Source organism: Ictidomys tridecemlineatus, chromosome 14 (assembly GCF_052094955.1).
Source record: "Ictidomys tridecemlineatus isolate mIctTri1 chromosome 14, mIctTri1.hap1, whole genome shotgun sequence".
NCBI classification, from domain to species: domain Eukaryota; kingdom Metazoa; phylum Chordata; class Mammalia; order Rodentia; family Sciuridae; genus Ictidomys; species Ictidomys tridecemlineatus.
The window spans coordinates 21,785,739-21,799,385 of record NC_135490.1 but is presented as its reverse complement, the minus strand read 5'-3'; the positions used below and the strand labels follow the sequence as shown (position 1 = coordinate 21,799,385).

General features: G+C 39.0%; 1 long non-coding RNA gene across 1 annotated transcript in view; it reads right to left on the bottom strand.

Annotated features, from left to right (window-relative positions):
• Positions 1 to 11,816, bottom strand: part of LOC144370580 (uncharacterized) — a 59,713-nt gene extending 47,897 nt beyond the window's left edge. Inside the window, exon 1 of the long non-coding RNA XR_013430494.1 lies at positions 11,587 to 11,816. This is a non-coding gene — a long non-coding RNA (uncharacterized LOC144370580). The remainder of the gene's footprint in view (positions 1 to 11,586) is intronic.
• Positions 11,817 to 13,647: the final 1,831 nt, after the last annotated feature.

Below are 13,647 nucleotides of genomic sequence, written 5' to 3'. Positions count from 1 at the left end.
CCGTAGTAGTGCCCTTGGGCTCAATCCCAGTGTTTCACTCACCTTTTTTATATCTGCGACCAAAAGACCTTATGAGAACAGTTTTAGAGAAGGAAAAGTTTATTTGGGGCTCTAAGTTTCAGAGATCGCAATCCATAAAAGATCAACTTCATTCCTCAGGGCCTGAGATGAGGCAGAACACCATGGCAGAAATGTGTGGCAGAGGAAAGCTGTTGGGAACATGGCACCATGAGGCAAAGACAGAGCTCTGCTCCACAAGGAGTCAATATATATCCCAAAGGCACACCCGCCATGGGCCCACCTCCTCCAGCCACACCCTACCTGCCTTCAGTTACCACCAAGTTATCAGGAAATTAATTCACTGATTGGGTTAAGCCTCTCAAAACCCAGTCACTTTACATCTAAATCTTCTTGTGTTGTCTTACACATGATTTTTGGAGGGACACATATCTAAACCCTAACACCCAGGTACCACACACAGAATTTTTTTTTTTTACTTTGTATTTCCATTTTGATTTGATTTAAAACCTTAAATTTTTATATAAGCATATTCTGGATCATTTGGATGAGCATATTATAGTCAAATACTCCATGAGATTTTTCAGGCGTAGGTGTGTGTTCACAGTCCCATTTGTGTTGCTAAGTGATTGTCCAGTGACAACATTTAGGGTTAAATGTACTGCTTCCCAAGCCATGGGACCCATTGACATTTATTCTCAGGATTTTTCAATTTCTTACCTGAGCTCATCAGTTTTCTTCTCTACCTGCTGGCAAGAATGATGATGATTCTCACCTTAAGAGCATTATCAACATCAAAATTCACTATTATTTACTTATTTGCTTTTGATGCTGGAATTGAACCCAGGGCCTCACACATGCTAGGCAAGAGCTCTACCACGGTTACACCCTCAGTGGAGCTAACTACTACCAAATCCACAGATATAAGCTATATTCTCTGCTACCAGTAGATATCTGGAACTCCCATCCACTTTATTCTTTTATATTTCTCTATTGAAAAGAGGGATACATTTTTTAAGCCCTCTCACAACTCAATATTCACCATTTCAAGCTCAAATAATATTAATTTTATAATTTTATTAATATCTACTTAAATAATATTCTAAATAAATCGTGAATATTTAGTATTTTAAATAACATCCTTATTTAAAATAATGTTTTAAGTTAATGATTATTGTTTCATATAACAAAACTATTTAATGTAATATAAATTGAGTATTTTTATAAAATTTCAAAATATCAAAAATCTCTAAATAAGTGACTCAGCCAATTACAGGCCTTAAGTTTTTCTACCCAGCTCTGCTAAGGATGATGTGTAAGAAATGCTACAGGGGCTGGGATAGTGGCTCAACGGTAGAGCGATGGTCTATCACGTGCAAGGCCCTGGGTTCAATCCTTAGCACCACATTAAAAAAAAAAAGGTACTGTGTCCAACTACTTCTAGAAAAGAAATGCTACAGCCCCTGGTTACAGAGGATGGCAGTACAAGTTTTTATTTCCATTCACTTCCACACAAGGCATTTGTTTGATTGCTAAGATGACATGACAGATACAACCTGTCACTTTTGAGTAAATCACTTGTTCAACATGCGCTCCAAGGGTAAGTAAAAACTTAAAACCAAACTAGTCTGGGATGCACCTGTTTAGCAATCCAGAGGTGAGGGGAATTTGTCTAATGGTGATTACTGTGCTTTACAGGGTGTTTTATAGAGTTTATGACCTCAGTTTTATAAGGTAGGAAGCAAGCAATGGTTTATCAAGGCAATATTCCAGGTTTTATTCATGTGCTTGCTGACTAATAAGATTAAAGGGCATTATGTAGCTAGTATTTCTTCCAATTAAAATAAAACAAACAAGGTACCCTTTAATATCTAAAGCATTAGAGGGGTGTTAGTTTGGTTACAACAATGATGATCCAAACATTTGGTCACATAGCAGAGATCAGAGGTCATACATCCAAGAAGCAAAAGGGAAGTCATTAAAAGGATGCTTGATCGATGAGAGCACTCTGCCATGGTTTCATTTTTGTCCTGAATGTTACAGAAGAGATAAAGTGAAATCTGAGAAAACTGGATCTCCTGGTGCCTATGGAAGAGATACAATATGCTATATAACTTTAAAGAGATTCATTCATGTCGTTGCAATTTGTAAGCAATCAGGGGAGAAACCTTATTTCAGTCATGCTGAGATGATAGAGCACATGAGGACAGAAAGACTAAAATTGAGCAATAAACACTTACAGGAAAAAAAAAGTTTCCAAAGGATTTCTTCTTTATAGATAATCAATTTGGAGGGGAGAGGGTGTCACTCTCACTGTGGCTGAATTCCCTGAACACAATTATTCATGAACTATTCAGAATGATTCAGGGCTGCCATCCTTATCAATCAGGACATCAGGGATTGCTGGGAAAGACAATAATAGTAGCCAGAGTGACAGGTCATTAGCAAGGTAAATTGGCTTGAGGAATGATGTACAATGAATTCTACATAAAATATAATTCATTCTTATAACATATATGCCACTGTTTTCATTTGTCAACTCTAGATTGAGAGCTTCCAATCCTTATATAAATAAATATTGCCTATGTCAGAGATCTATTCATATATAATAATGTCTACTATTTATTCAACACATTGGCACTTCTATTTACCTCATTTCATCTTAATCACAGTAGCACAAGGTAGATTCTATGTTCACTTAGTAAATTAAGAAAGTAAGCCTCTGAGAGATTTGAAAATTTGACCAAAGACACAGAAGTATCAAACCATGACAGCAGGATTCAAGCCTCAGGCTACTGATCCAGAGTTTATGCACTTTCAACTCTGTCCCAAACCACCATACTGTGGGCTAGTTTTTGTTACAGAGTGATTTGGACTTCTTGAAAAGAAATATGCAACAGGTAAGTACCTACAGATATATACTGGATCCAAAAGAAGATTTTAGTCTCAAATTATAAATATTATATGAGAAATGCTCAAATAATTTGTATTTGTGAATTGCATAAAAATGCATTTGAAAAAATGGAAACCAAGGAGCTAGTGTTTTTGTACTATATTTGCTTTAGGATATCAGGACAACAACCGGATTTCCTTTCTTGTCATCTTCCCCATTTCCTCTCCCCAGAGCCACCTTCTACCCTCTGGCTACAGAAGACGGCTCCAACTCAGGTAGATCAGCTGCCTCCAGAGGATCAATTCTAGAGTCTCCTCAGTTTCCTTAGAATTTCCTCAACACCGGTCTAGGGCAAAGTTTCCATTCTGAAACAAAAGAGGTTAGGCTAAAGCAGCAACCTCATCTGAGAGTGGGCATTGAATCACCAGTTGACAGCACTTCACAAGATGGAAAAAGCACCATTGTTTATACCATAAAGAAGGGCTAAGACCCCCCAGGTCTCCTTCCTGGGAGGACCCTAACTCTCACTTCTGCTCCCCTTCCTTCACTTGCTGTATCCTGACTTGTTTTTCTTGCTCAACTACCTACAGTCCCAGTCTTGAGAAAAATGAGGTCAGAGTATATCTGGCAAGAATCGGCCCCACCCTGGCTTTTCTCAAAAACAGTTGGCTTGTCCTGAATCTAGAGAAAGAGTCATCTATTTTATTTGTTCCCCCTTAGCCTTATTTTAAATCTTTATTACCTCTGTAGCTACCACCATCCCTGCCCACTCCTGTTCTGACTTCAGCTTATACATGATACAGGTGAAGCATCACCAATCCCAAATCTAAACCCAAAATGCTCCAAAATCCAAAACTTTCTGAGTGTAGACACGACGCCACAAGTGGAAAATTCCAAACTTGATCTCATGTGAAAAGAGGTCACAATTTAAATGCAGGCGCATCAGAATGTGAGATAAAATAAACTTCAGACTGTGTTTATAGGAAATAGACATGAAGTTCATGTTTTAGACTTGAGTCCCATCCCCAATATATCTCATTTATATTTATTTATATATATATGCATATATTTATTATTTCATTATATATATATCCTATTTTATATATCTCATTATATAAAAAGTCATGTTAGATATATTAACATTTTTGAATATGTGAATATATTCAAAACTGTTCAAAGATTCAAAATCTGAAACACTTTGGGCCCAAGCTTTTCAGATGAGGGATGCTGAACGTGTGATATGGACACACACACAGCAGGGCTGAGCAAGAGGCTGCAGCCAGCCTGCCTGCCACCACATAGCAGCCATGTGACCTTGACCAACCTCAGTGGCCACATCCATCAAGGGAGGACATTAATATTCCCCATCTCGTAGAGTCCTTGTGAGGACGATGCATAGCTCAGTAGGCGGCATCTCTATGTGTTCAAGAAATGGCAGTAGCTGTCATGACTCCCAATTGGCTTTTTTTTTCTAAAGTCTGCTTATGAGAAGCCTCAGAGTTGTGATGCTCAGGTCTTAAGAAATGTTCAACGGTTAGCATGAGCTTGATTTCAATGAAACGATGCTTTCTGCCGTGGCCTTCCAAGATAATCTCTTTCTAGCCTCACATAGGTGAATGTTTTAACTTCATCAAGATCTCCCAAAGTTTCTTTGTAATGTTTTGAACAACCAATAAAAAAAAAAAAATCTCCCAGTCACGATGAATCCCATTATATCCACTTGTAATGCACCAATTAAAAAAAAAAATGCCTACCAATGGCTCAGGAGGCTGAGGCAGGAGGATTGTGAGTTCAAAATCAGCCTCAGAAAAAGTGAGGTACTAAGCAACTCAGTGAGACCCTGTCTCTAAATAAAATACAAAAAAAAAAAAAAAGGCTTGGGATGTGGCTCAGTAGTCAAGTGCCCCTGAGTTCAATCTCTGATACCCCCCCCCAAAAAAAAGCCAACAAAAAGATCTCCCAGTCCTATGAAATTCAATCTTCCACCTGCTTTGACCTCTGAACATACTTTATAGGATGGCAGAGTCCTTAATCTTCTAATTAATTGGAGAGAGGACTTACGTTGTAAAAACCTTCTTTCTTTCCCAGCAATCTGAACAAACACTGGTGATGTTTTCCTTTCCTCCTAAAATTAATCTCAGTCCCACTACGGTAATGGCATCATCTCTCTTCCTTGTCATCCCTCCTAAGCGTGTTAGAAGACTGTCCTCATCTTTTCTGTCATGGTTAGCCTCATTAGAACAAAAACAAGAAGAAAGACTAAATTCAAGAAGGGTGGGGCAAAGTAAAAGATCCAAGATATTCTCTGCTGAGAGCGGCTTGTGATTTGTGCCCAGCCAGACTGCAGCAATTCTCCAAGCCATCACAGAAAGTTCTGGTGTCAGTGATCCAGTATCGACTGGAGTGGAGATTAAAAGGAGAAAGAGCCTGTGGCCAAAATGGAGGAGCAGGCCTGGGCAGGTGCGGCAGGGTGGGGCAGCCCAGGAGGAAGAAAACCGGGCAAGTGGGAAACTGAAGGGACAGGCTGCAGGGACTCTGCCACTTTGCACTCTTCAGATCACTGCACAATCCCAATCTCTAAAGAGTCCACAGATTTGCCTGCATCCCAAACTCTTCTTTGACAAGTTTTCACCAGGACATCCTGATAAATTCTGATGAAGCCCCTCAAAAAGTAGGTCACCTGCAGAGTCCTAATTATCCACAAAAGCCAGGAGAATAGCCAGAGAGGAACACTTGAAAGTGGTTCAGGAATCAGAACAACTGAGGGAAATGTGTACTTCTTATTATATTTCATGTGTGATTCTTAACAGCTTTTTTTTTTTTTATGGTACCAGGGATTGAATGCAGGGGCACTTAACCACGGAGCCACATCCCCAGCCCTATTTTGTATCTTATTTAGAGACAGGATCTCATTGAGTTGCTTAGTGCCTCACTGTTGCTGAAGCTGGCTTTGAACTCACAATCCTCCTGCCTCAGGCTCCCTAACAGCTGGGATTATAGGCCTGTGCCACTGCACCCAGCTCTTAACAGCTTTTTAATGAGGATTTCACCTACTGGTAAAATTCCAGACACCATCTGGACAGAGGCAATGAGGCTTAAAATTTCATTGAGAGAATATTATTCTCCACCCTTTATGTAGGGCAGTTGTTCCTGTGAATAAGTTTTTGTGTTTTTTTTTTTTTTTGCTATGAAAGAATACATTCTGCATACATGAAAAGAATGTCCAGTGTTAAATAACAGGAAGAAGTAACAATTCCAGAGCATTTGCAGGTACAGTACAAATTTAATTAGCAGACCCGGGAATAGTCCAGCCTCTAATTGTAGTTACTTCCTCTGGTTCTTTTATTGATGCCCTCCTGCCCTGCCCTTCACCAATTTCCCTGTAGTAAAGATTACAAGTAACAGCTGTTTTAACATTAGAAGCCCTCTATCCTGCTTATTAGATTTACTGGTTAAGAGTAATAATGCAATATCAAGCTTCATTTTTTAATAAAAAATACATTTAAATTCATTTGTCTTTAGATCTTACTAATATCCTTTGAGATAACTTTTGCTCACAAAACCATCCTGGGAATCACTGACAGAGTGTCTATTTGCTAGATACATTTCTAAATTTCTTCTTCCAAAGGAAATTACTTTCAGAGCAAAATTCTTACAGTTAGACAATCCTTGACCCACAATTCCAAAACCCAAAAAATCTCTGGAAAAAGATTCATCACAACATAATTAGCAGAAAAACCTGATGGATCTGAGCTCATATAAAGGTAAAACCTAAGCTGAACTCTCATAAGCCTATTTACAATTTTTGTGTATCCCACAACATAACACAAATGTAAATACGTTTTCTGCAGAAACATTAACAAGCTGTATTACATGATGTTGCCCTAGATGCCATTTTACATGCTCCCGTGGAATATAACCCTTCTAAAATCTGAAAGAAAAAACAAATAATAATAATCTGAATTCTAAAACATTTCTGGCCTCAAGGGTTTGTGATTGGGAATTGTGGTTCAAAAAATATAAATATACACGTGAACTAAAAACTTAAGAAAGGCATGTTTCACTATGTTGACCCGTGACTTTTCAGTCTTCTGAGCAGTGGCCATGGCCCTTTGTCATCTCATTGACCCATTCGACTAAAGAGAGGAGCTCTGAGTCTGGCATTGCCTAGAGCTACGGGTTTCTTGATGAATGGAGCCAAGCTCTGGGCATCCACTGGATCATTACCACACATCATCTATTTATTCACTCACTCCTCCATTTATTCGCTAAGCATTTATTAAATGTTACTACAGGGCACTACGTTAGCACAAGAAGTACAAAGATGAATGAGACTTAGCCTCGGACCTCTAAGAACCTCCTATTTGTAATAAGATTATTATGAAATGGAATATTAGAAATCCGAAATTTTTTCCTTTATAAAATAGTCACTCACTCTTTCTACTTTCAGGTACAGTACAAATCTAATTAGCAGACCCTGGAACAGTCCAGCCTCTAATCTTTCTAATACAGATTTACTAAATTCTACTCTGGGCCAGGCACTAAGGAAAACAAAAATGAACAGATCTTGTTAAGGGTGCATGTTCTGGTGTGGGAGGCTAATACTCAAGGAAAACTTTCCCTTTCGCGGCCACTCGGGCATAGTGGTGAGCAAATGCCCATTTTGGGTTGAGCAAGTCAAATGGTTTCCCACAGGTAGTAGTCTCTGAGTTAGAGTGGGTGCTCATGTGGGGAGCCAATCAGAGAAAGGATATTCTAAAGAGAAGGCCTGGCATATGCAAAGGTACTGAGACTAGAAATAGCTTGGCACAAAGAGTAGCTTCCATTTGGAGTGGCTGGAGTCCAGGATGCACATGGAAATTGAGCATTTTAAAAAGTGGAGGAGGGCCAGACTACAAAAGAACTACATTCCAAGCTAAGGATCATATAGTTTCCTTCTAGACAGTGAGGAACACCTTAAGAATTTTAAAGCAGTCAATTGACAGAATCAGATTTTCACATGAGGTGGGTCCCTTGGATATGGAATGGTTGGAAGGAGGACAAAGAAGAAATTGATTTTCTGTTTCCAGAAAGTTGCGCTTAGAATACATAAGTAAGGAATCTTTGTGTCTTGCAGGACTAGACCCAAGTGAAAGCAGGAAGAAAGCAAAAATGAGTTCCCCCAACCTCCCGCCACCCTACTCCTTGGGCCTCACTGGCTCACAGAGGTTTATGGGTGGTAGTGGGAGGCCCAAGCTGATCAAGCTTCACTGAGAAAGAAAAAAAAAAAAAAAAAAGGCCTTACTTTTCCTTTCCTTTAAACAAGAGGGTAATGTAGTAGCAAATAATTTACCCCTCAAATGTATTTTTGCAAAGAGAGAAGAGCAGATAACCTACACAACAAAAAACTTCTTTTCTTTTTGCTTTTTCCTGAGTCACTGTGTTACGGTTCATGCCATCTAAAAGGTAAGGAGCATCTCAAGAGACAAAGTAGTAACCATGGATTGTTCGCATATGGCCTCTGGAGGCAGCATGATGTGGCAGACAGTTCCTGAGGATGCTGACTGAATTAATAAAATCTAAGTAAAGGCAACAGGATAGCAATTCAATTCCTTTATTTAAAACGTGGAGGGAATGTTGTGTTTCTGAAGTCTTTTTAAGATTGCGTACACCTAAGGTGTGCCCTATGATGTCTTGACACACATAGTCAAATGACTGCTACTTTTGGGTAGAGCTCAGAAGCACTCAGGGGAAGGAAATGTATATAATGCATCTTTTGATAGAACAGTGTTTAGCAATGATTTTACTTATTCCTTTAGCCTAAAAACTCTCTCTCTAGCCTGTTACTGGCTACAAAGGATGAGGCATGATTGAGACAGCAGTCCATGTCACATAGCGTGCCTGTCATGACACACACAATTAATAAATGAAGTAATAAACTGATATGGTTAGACTTGAGATGTTTGCTGTTCTGAACTATCTCCTGCATCTGTGTGTCTTTAAGCTCCACTGATGATAGAGTCTTACTTTCCTCATATATTGTCTTTTAAAATTTAAATGCCTTAGAAGGAGTCCTATGTGAAGCCTCATCCAGAGGGATTAAGTAGTTTAACACAGCCAGCTTGGAAAAAGCTGGAATCTAGTCTTGATTTTTGATTTGTCATTCATCCACACATTGCCTTTTGCCTGACTATAACCTCAGAAGGAAGCCAGGACAGGAAGATTTTTCAAGACTCAAAGTCATACAAAATCGTTCAAATGAGAAAATATTAGAGTGCTCCATTGAATACCAAGCACTATTAGATGGGGCTGTTACTCTCACAGACCTTTAAACACAACTACAAAATGCCAACAGCATGAATATAATTCTTCACCTGAGCTCTGGTCAGAAATCGCTCACTATCCAGTGAAAACCTGAGGAGCTCTTTTGGCTGGCCAAGCCTCTGTCTCCTCATTTGCAAAAGTAAAACAACAACAACAAAAAAAAAAGATGGAATAAACTCAACCTTGTCAACTTTTCAGGATGATTACATGGTTTAGACCAGGCAAATTGCAGCCCACGATCTCAATCTGGGCCACCACCTGTTTTTGTAAATAAAATGTTGTTGGAACATAGCCACTTCCATTTGTTTATAAATTGTCTGTGGCTGCTCTCAGACAGAATTGAGTATTTGCCAGACATCTTAGGGCCCCAAAGCACACAATATTGACTATCTGATTTTTTTTTTAAATTCAGATCTATTTTTTGAGAGAGAGAGAAATTTTAATATTTATTTTTCAGTTTATCAGCAGACACAACATCTTGTTTGTATGTGGTGCTGAGGATCGAACCCGGGCCGCATGCATGCCAGGCGAGCGCGCTACCACTTGATCCACATCCCCAGCCCGACTATCTGATTTCTTACAGAAAAAGCTTGCCAACTCTTGGCTTAGATGACTGTTGTATATGACTGTTGTATAACATGGCTCATGAACTTTATATCTTGTATAGGAATAGATGTCAAGCTGAGCCATGCTGCAGTTGGGGATGCCTAGAACACAAACCTTTGATTCACCTGGTTGCGTGGTAAATACTCCAGAATACATTAAAGCCATTACTCTAGACCTGGCAATCCTTTCACACTATTCTGATGAGCACTCGGGGCATCAAAAAGGACCAGAAAGGTATCCAGTATAAATAAATAAATAAATATTTTAAAGTGAATTTGAAAACTGTAGTGCATGAGTGCTTTGTAGAATATGGCAGGACCTTTCACCTACCAGGGTGCATATCCTGTGTGGGCATCAGGGACTACCAGGGCAAATATTCAAACTGGGAATTTGTTGCTAAGTTAATTGCTTGAAGAAGTCATCTGTGTGCATCTATGACCAGAGAAATACTGTCTTTTAAAATTGAGAATTAATAAAGTGCACTTAAAAGTGCACACTTCAACGAATCTTTGTGCATGTATATACCTGAGTAACCCATACCTAGATCAAGGTATACAATATTTCCAACACCCCAAAGAAAGTTCCTCTGAGCCTTTATTCAGTTGACAGCCTTCAAATGACTCACCAAATATTCTGATACCTATCACCATAAATTAGTCATGCCTGAGGTTTTTACTGTTTGTTTTTGGTGCCAGGAAATGAACCCAGGGGCACTTAACCACTGAGTCACATCCCTGGTCCTTTTTATTGTTTTATTTAGAAACAGGGTCTTGCTAAATTGATTAGGGTGTCACTAAGTTGTTGAGGCTGGCTTTGAACTTGTGATCCTCCTGCCTCAGCCTCCTGAGCCACTGGGAGTGCAGGCAAGAACCACCACTCCTGGCACGCCTGAATTTTAAACACCATATAAATGGAATCAGACAATTGAGATGTTTTGTGTCTGGCTTCTTTTGCTGCGGACAAGCCACATAAATTCAAGATTAGTCCATCTTTCTCTTGGCTATGCAGATAGCAAAAAAAAAAAAAAAAATTCATAAGAAAAAAGCAGAAATTGGGCAGCCAATCTACACTGCCTGCTCAAATCTGGCACTGCTGATTTAACATGGAATGTAACGGGTTCTTTCTAACCCGTGCAGAAATCAGCTGCTGTGACAGTTTTAACATAAGAAATGCTGTCCTGCACCCAAGAGCTAAAGGCTGTGGGGCAAGACTCTTCCCTAAAATCAATTGCTTGCCTCAGCCTTGCCTGCATAGAGTGAAAAAACACCCTGAGCAGTCTGTTCTCTCTGCAGATCTGATGAGGCCTGGGCCTTAGCTTACAATGTGGCACCTACACATCTCTACCTCTAGAAAAACTTGACCACCTTTATAAGAACAGCCCCTTGCCTGTGGACAAAGCTGGCAGAAGCTGCAACACACCATGGTAAAAATCGAACACGTTTAGCACCAGGTACGGAGCTGCCAAACCTGAAGGCACCTGCCAAGCCAGAAACCTCAATCTTCCCATGATACTTTGCTCTCGAAAACTTCTTCCCAATGACCTACGACTCACAGCCTATTGATTCAGAGAGGTTTGGGTCTGGGAGACATCCAACAACTGAGGCCTGTCCTTCCCACTGAGTCCTGAAGCAGTTAAGAAATAAGACCTTAGGCAGCTGATGGAGAGCTGAGGTATCGCATGCTGCATTGATAAGGTCCAGGTTGAAGGTAGATTCTTTGTGCAGATAAACAGACTTCTTTATGGAGGCCTAGAATGAGACACTCACCCAGCCAGTCCCAGACAGAGCCGCTTTGCCAGAGGGTTCTCCTGATAGCAGGGAGAAGCTGGGGAAATGTGTGCTCCCTGCAGGCAGCTTTCTCCTGTGAGGGAGGGGGAGAAGAAGGACTCCATGGCACATGCTCAGTCTCTCCTTCCAAACTCAAACTTCTCTTTCCGAGAAGGTGTAGAAAAGGCCTCTCTTATGAGCCTCCTCCTTATAAGAAGGAAATATTAGGGAAAAAAGTATTCTTTCAATAGAAATGTAAACTATCGACAAACTTAGTTAATAGTAACTGTTAATAATGTTAAATGTTAAACCACACGGATAACATGGAGTAAATGTTAGCCAAATGTTATTAGCTAGCTGAACCTCCTTTGCTAACTAAGGAGATATGAAATGTTTAAGTTTATAATTTTCACAAGTGTCATTAGATGGCAGAAGGACAAGATAGCTTGCAATTATGGCATCTGTATTTGAAATTAACCGTATTCATTTTCTGGATCCACTTTAAAAGCATGACTTTTCTTTATAAGTAACTACTGCAGAATAGGATGTAGAAGCTTTGTCACAGGGAAGTTCAAAAGAACCCAACTTACTACCCACAGCTTTTGATGACCAACTGTTGTCGTGTTAAGGTGATTTCATCACCAATTATTATGGGCCAGAAATAAAATGGCTATGCCTAATCAAAATATCTTTTGGAAGAAAGCATTATTTTAACAAATTGATACTCTGTTTCATAATGTCACCTAAATACATTGAAGAGAACTATAATTTTACAGTTCCTGGAATCTTGTTTCACATCTAGAAGACTGATTATTCAAATGAAACTTAAAAGACAAGAATTACCTTTGTTCAAGATCAATCTGACATGGTAAATTTTTAACTTATTATTTTAATTTATATTTATTAGTCTATTAGTTGTACATATTAATAGGATTCATTGTGATATTTTCATACATGCATACAGTCTGTGCCCTGATCAAATCCAATCTCCCTCTAGCCACACTCTACCCCAACTCCCCACACACTTCCCAACCTCTATTAATCACTATTTAACATTCAGGTTGACTTTATTTTTAGCTTCCACACATGAGAAAGAAAAGACTGTACTTGTATTTCTGTATCTGGCTTCACAATGTCCTCCATTTCCATCCATATTGCTGCAGATGGCATGCATGATATCATTCTTCTTTATGACTGAATTATATATATATACATACATATATGTGTGTGTGTGTGTGTGTGTGTGTGTGTGTGTGTGTGTGTATATATATATATATCACATTTTCTTTATCCATTCTTTTGCTTTTGAGCACCTAAACTGATTACATATATTAACCATTGTGAATACTGTCCCAATAAACAAGGGCATGGAGTTATCCCTTCAGTATGTTGTATAATGATTTCCTCTGGGTATATACTCAGCAGTGGAATTGATTAATGATCATATGAAAGACCTATTTTTAATATCTTGAAGAACATCTATAGCATTCTCCATAATGTCTGTACTAATTTCATTCTCACCAATAGCATATATGATTTCCTTTTTCTCAACATCCTTGCCAGCATTTGTTATTTTTTTGTTTTTATTGATAATAGCTTATTCTAATTGGGGTGAGATGGCATCTCATTAGAGCTTTGATTTGCATTTTTCTGATAGCTAATGATATTGATTGAGCATGTTTTTAGGTACTTATTGACCATTTCCAGTTGAAAAGGAAATTTTAAGAGCAGAGAAGAAAAGAAAAAAATGCCAAAATATCTAAATGAGGCATTAATGCTTCATGGTCAAGAGAATGCTGTTCTGTGGCTCCAACTCTGCCACTCACCAGCAGTGGGCTTTCAGATGAGTCACTGTCTGTCTCTTCTGTCCCCAATGTTCTCAGCAGTAACATGAAGTCATGCCAGCCAGTCATTTTAAATCCTTTTTAGTCCTTTAACTTGGCATAACCGGTTAATTATAGTAAAGTAATTTAGCTTTGAGTCCTGACTTTAGCTGTCAGTGAGCTGTGTAGTTTTGTGCGAATTATTAAACCTCTCTCTATCACTAGTTTCAATATTATT